Source organism: Podarcis filfolensis (assembly GCF_964270895.1).
Source record: "Podarcis filfolensis genome assembly, chromosome: 16".
Lineage (NCBI taxonomy): Eukaryota > Metazoa > Chordata > Lepidosauria > Squamata > Lacertidae > Podarcis > Podarcis filfolensis.
The window spans coordinates 9,842,765-9,848,858 of NC_139620.1; positions in this window are offsets into that span (position 1 = coordinate 9,842,765).

Genomic DNA, 6,094 nt, shown 5'->3' on the forward strand with positions numbered 1-6,094 from the left:
TAGTGAGAAAGAGAAGCGGGGAGGAAAGGGGAGCGGCAGCACGTGACCCCTCCTCCTCTCGCTTGCCAAGCGAAGGAAGAGGGCGGGGCGAGGCGAGGCGATCACATAGCCACGCCCATAGCCACGCCCACAAAACCCAAACTGGGTGGATGAAAGCGCTTGCAAGAAATTAGGAATTAACACGAAATTTAATAGCTGCTGGGTTTTTTTATTACCATTGCTGTTTGTATTAATACAAAGCAGTATTAATTGTTAATCATATCCAATGTCAATAGAAAGCAACAATGTTAAATATTAATCACAAGTAAGATTAATTCATAAGTAATACTATTAATACAAAGACATCGTCACCATTGTTGTTATTATATAATCCATGCACACGGAGCCTTACAAACGATGAGATGCCAGGGCACCACATCAAGGGAGCGATTGTGGTCTACTGGTTAAGAGTGTCAGACTAGGATCTGGCTGATTAGGGTTCAAATCCCCTTTCTGCCATGAAACTCACTGGGTGACCTTGAGACAGTCATTCAGCCTATCCTGCTTAACAAGGTTGTTGGGAGGATGAAATGAGAACCATGTACACCCTGTAAAGGAAAAGTGAGATATAAATGTGATAAATAAATCATGCAATAAAATCAGGGGTAGGCAACCTAAGACCCGTGGGCCAGATGCGGCCCAATCGCCTTCTCAATCTGGCCCACGGACAGTCTGGGAATCGGCGTGTTTTTACATGAGTAGAATGTGTCCTTTTATTTAAAATACGTCTCTGGGTTATTTGTGGGGCATAGGAATTCTTACATTTCCCCCCCAAAAAATATAGTCCAGCCCACCACATGGTTTGAGGGATGGAGGACTGGCCCATGTCTGTGAAAGGTTGCTGACCCCTGCAATAAATAAACAAATGGGGGCTTTCAATCTGAAAAGAGAGGAAGCAAGGGAAAGGCAATAAAATGCAGGTTGAGATAAAGGGAGGAGAAACATTTACTTATTGCATTTAGGTAATTATTTCACTTCCGTTTACCTGTCAAAAATCAGACTGTGTAAGATCATAATCCGAAATACACCTGCTAGGGAGTAATTAAAGCCCCTCTGGACTCCACAGCTTTTAACGCTGAATAAATCTTCATTGGATGTGTGACCTTTAATCCTATGTCTGCATTTTTTATTATTATTATTATTATTATTATTATTATTATTATTATTAAATTCATAGCTGGCCCTTCAGGAGGTTCCCTTTACAAACAAAATGCAATAAAATAAAATGCTGAAATACTACAGTAGAAAAGAGCAGCAAAGAAATTGTCAGACTCAACGAGATTGAAAACAAAACCAAGCACCGTTATAGCGACATGTAGTGGATTAAAGCGGAAAGGTCTTTACTAAAAATGACATCAAGGTAAGGATCAGGAGGGCTTCCTCAGGGAGAGTATTCCATAGTTAAGGGGTCATCACCGAGAAGGCCCTTCCATGTAGAGCTCTTTGCCGCACTTCAGATGGCGGGGACACCGGAAGGAGGGCCTGTGCTGAAAATCTCAGCCTGCAGGCAGGCAATTGTGGAGGCAACCAGCCCCTCCAGTCTCCCTCCCTCAAGCCTCGCATAAAAACCAACATCTTGAACCTGAAAATTAATCGGCAGCTGTTGCAATTGGCAAAGCAAAAGCATAATGTGACCATAGCACCCAGTTGGGGTTAACAGCTCTGCAGCTATATTTTGGACTAAGGTCACACCCACACATACATTTAAAGCAGCTGGCTCACCCCACACAAAATCCTAGGAACCGTAGTTTGTTAAAGGTGCTGGGAATTGTAGCATTGCAAGGGAAAAATGAGAGTTTCCAGGATTCTTTGTGGTCGGGGGTTGGGTGAGGGAAGGAAGCATGTACTAAAGCGTGCAGTGTGGATGTGACATAAATTCAGTTTCCATATGGTCTTTAAAGGCAGCCCCACATATAAACAAATTATAGTACAGTTTTACCTTGGTTCTTGAACGGCTTAGTTGTCGAACAAATCGGAACCCAAAATTGCAAACCCGGAAGTAAGTGTTCTGGTTTGCGAACGTTTTTCAGAAGCCAAACATCCAACATTTCTTCCACTTGAATGCAGGAAGCTCCTGCAGCCAACTTGAAGCTGCACCTTGGTTTTCGAACGGTTTCGAGAATCGAACAGACTCCTGGTATGGATTAAGTTCTAGAACCAAGGTACCACTGTAGTCTAATCTGGAGGTTCATCAGCAAGCCAGTTCTATTTTAGGAATAGGGACATGGGTGGCGCTGTGGTCGGCAGTTCGAATCCCTGTGACGGAGTGAGCTCCCGTTACTCTGTCCCAGCTCCTGCCTACCTAGCAGTTCAAAAGCACACCAGTGCAAGTAGATAAATAAGTACCACTGCAGCGGGAAGGTAAACGGCGTTTCTGTGCACTCTGGCTTCCGTCACGGTGTCCTGTTGCGCCAGAAGTGGTTAAGTCATGCTGGGCACATGACCCAGAAAAGCTGTCTGTGGACAAACGCCGGTTCACTCGGCCTGAAGGGAGATGAGCACCGCAACCCCAGAGTCGCCTTTACTGGACTTAACTGTCCAGGGGTCCTTTACCTTTACCCTTTACCTACTAGTAGGATTACTGCAGCCTCACCAGCTTAAGGTGGTAACAGATGCTCCATGCCAAGGAGAGGCAGTGTAGTGTAGTGGTTAGTGTGTCAGACTAAGACCTGGGAGATCAGGGTTCAGATCTCCTCTTAGGCACGACCTTGAGTCAATCACTGTCTTGCAGCCTAACCTACCTCACAGGGTTGTCGTAAGGATAAACTGGGAGAGGGGGCAAAATGTATGGCGCCTTGAGCTCCCTGGATAAAATGTGAGGTACAAATGCAGTGATAAACCTGTGCCTCAAACAATAATGATGGTTCAGTGAGTGCTGCCATATATGATATCAGTCAGCTAAGGATAATTGGTTTCTGAAAGTCACATTGATTATGCTACTTCATGCATTTGATTATGGCACCAGTCCACAAAACCTATAGCTGAGATGTGGGCCACAACATAATGTTTGAAGACTGGGAAAGACTGTGGAAGAAAGGGGTCAAGTTCACTGCATGTACAGTGTTAAAGGAAAATATGATGAAAATGATGTATAGATGGTATTTGACTCCTGTAAAACTAGCAAAAATTTACCATAACAGTGTGGAAATGTAAAGAAAAAGAGGGTACTTTCTATCATATGTGGTGGACTTGCCCCAAGGTGAAAGACTTATGGGAGAAGATTTATAATTAATTGAAAAAAATGTTGAAATATACATTTATTAAGAAACCAGAGGCCTTTCTTCTTGGAATAATAGGTTTGGAATTTCCCAAAAAAGATGTTAAATTATTTTTGTAGGCCACAACTGCTGCTCGAATTTTATTAGCTAAGAACTGGAAAACACAAGAAATACCAACGGTGGAAGACTGGCGGATGAAGATGATGGATTTTTCGGAGCTAGCCGACCTGACTGGAAGAGTCCGCAGACAGAAGGAGGAGGAGTCCCAGGAAGAATGGATGAAATTTAAAGACTATTTAGTTAAATATGTTAAGTTAAATTAAGTGGAAAAGCTTGCAAATACCAGATAGGCTTAAGATTTAAATTTGTAATGTGATGAATTAATATGTTTAATGTCGAACCGGAAAGAAAGAAAGATGTTAAGTGATTAAGTTAATTTTTTAAAAAGAATTTAGGATTGGGGAAACTGTTAAAATGATATACATTGAAATTCATTGAAAATGATATACATTGAAACTACCCTCTGAAGTTTGCTGGAAGGGCTCAGGAGAGGACTTATCTGTGGCAGCCCCTAAGTTGGGAACTCCTTCCCCAAAGAGGTGCGTCTGGCCCCTTCACTGTGCAGCTTCCCCCAGTGCTGAAGACAAAGCTGACCTTTGACACCTGAGATGTGTGTTTTCAACACCCGCCCTATTCCTGTGGCTGCAGTCCGTTTAATACTGGATTTTAGATCCCCTTTAATTAGGCCCACAAATGAACTGGCAGCCGATGCAGCTATTTGAGACTAGGGCTATACGACTTACAAAGGCAGCCCCGGTCCGGCCACTGCGTTTTGGACCAGTTGATTATTCCCAGTCATCTCTGAGGGCACTGAAACAATCCAATATGAACTTTATACAAAAGTATGGAGGATGGGGGCCAAGTCCTTTCTGTCCCAAAGGAGGCTGAAGCTGCCAAACCAGGCTGAGCTGGAAATCATCTCTCCCACCCACGACGTCCACCTGGGCCTCAGGTGATAATGATGGACCCAGGAGTCAAGTGTGCTTTCCCCATGTGTTGTTGTTGTTTAGTCGTTTAGTTGTGTCCGACTCTTTGTGACCCCATGGACCAGAGCACGCCAGGCACTCCTGTCTTCGCTTTCCCCATGTATCCAATGCTAATTATTAGATTATTTTGCCCCATCTTTTTGTGCCTGCCAAACAGCCGTGTCATGCTTAAAATACTTTATTTTCTGTTTAATTATGCTGTTTTAAATGTGCATTTTATATTTGACTTCACTTAGCAATGTTTTCTTTCGAAATGTTTAAGATTTTGTCTTTGTTTGTGTTAAATATGTTTCCATTATTTCACCTCCTTTGTAATGAGAAATCTTTGAGATGGTATTTTGGTTTCCTGTCAGTTGTGTTGCTTTGACTGTGTACTTTATATTTGACTTTCTTCAGAAATGTTTGGTTCTGCATTGTTTTGTTGATGTTTAATATGCCGTAAACCGCTTTGAGATTTTCTTTAAAATATAAAGCGGTATAGAAATGGAATCATCATCATCATCATCATAGCAGACCCATCCAAGTGATTGGGACCTGGGTTCAAACCCCTACCTGGCAGTGAAGCTCATTGGGTGACATTCAGCCAGCCACTGCCTAACCTACCTCCTAGGGTTATTGTTGTTGTGGGATTAATTAGGGAGGGGTAGAAACATGTTGGACTCCTTGAGCTCCTTTGGAAGAAAAAGTTGGGCTACAAATGTGATTAATTAATTAATTGAATGATTAATTAATAAAAATGGCTGAATTAATTCATATTCGCCCATTGATGTGAATAGCCAAAACTAACTTAGGGTCATTCGTTCCAGCGGGTTTACTCTGAGCAGAATTCCACTACTATTGCTATTCATTTTAATATTTTTATTAAATGTGTATACTGCCCTATACTCATAGATCTCAGGGCAGTTCACAAGATAAGATTACAATATGAAATTTATTTGCAATATTAAATGTATCAGTCACTTTCTTGGGGGCCACAGGAATCCAATGCAACTTACATTATTTAAGCAAGCAAACAAACACAGGGTGCCAATTTCAATAAAATATTGGGGGGGGCAGGTAAGCACCGCCACACATAATCACAACACACACACATAATGCCAGTGGTCATCAGCTTGGAGGAGGGGTGTCTCGGCCCCCTCAAATATTTTATTAAGGGGCTGAAAAGACCTCGGACATTAGGACTTGGCTCCTATGAAATACATACATTAAAACCAGGATTTAAAAAAAGCAAGTCTCTTAAAAAACAACAGCAAGTAGATTTCTTCTTCTTTCGTATCTCATCTTACTCGGCGCACTTTGTATTTTATTTTTTAATTTTTCAATGAAGAAGAAAAAGAAGAAAAACTAGATTAAGACAACCCGCCCACGCAAAAAAAAAAATAAGGTCGCAGGTAATCAAGAGTCCAAGCCCCGGAAAGAATGACAGCGGTCGCCACCACCATCACCATCGCCATGGCAGCAGTGCAATTTACCTCCCCAGGTAAACAGGCGTCATTAACCCACAGAGGAGATTCCCTCCACCCGCCCATCTCTAAGGGGTGGGCACCTCCGAGGCTCGTGCCTTTGCGCCCCCCACCCTCGGCACCGCCCCAGCCGGTGGCGATCTGCCGGCCGACGCTAGATGGCACCTTCCCCTCGCCCAGTTAGCACCCTTCTGGCTGCCCGTTCCTTAGAGCCGCCCCTGCGCGCGGCGGCGGCGCCCACTAGGTTTGTTGCGCGCCCTGGTGCCGCCGCCACTTCCCTGCCCGTTCCTACGAGGATGGCTCCTCCGGCTCGCCCTCTCCGACAGCC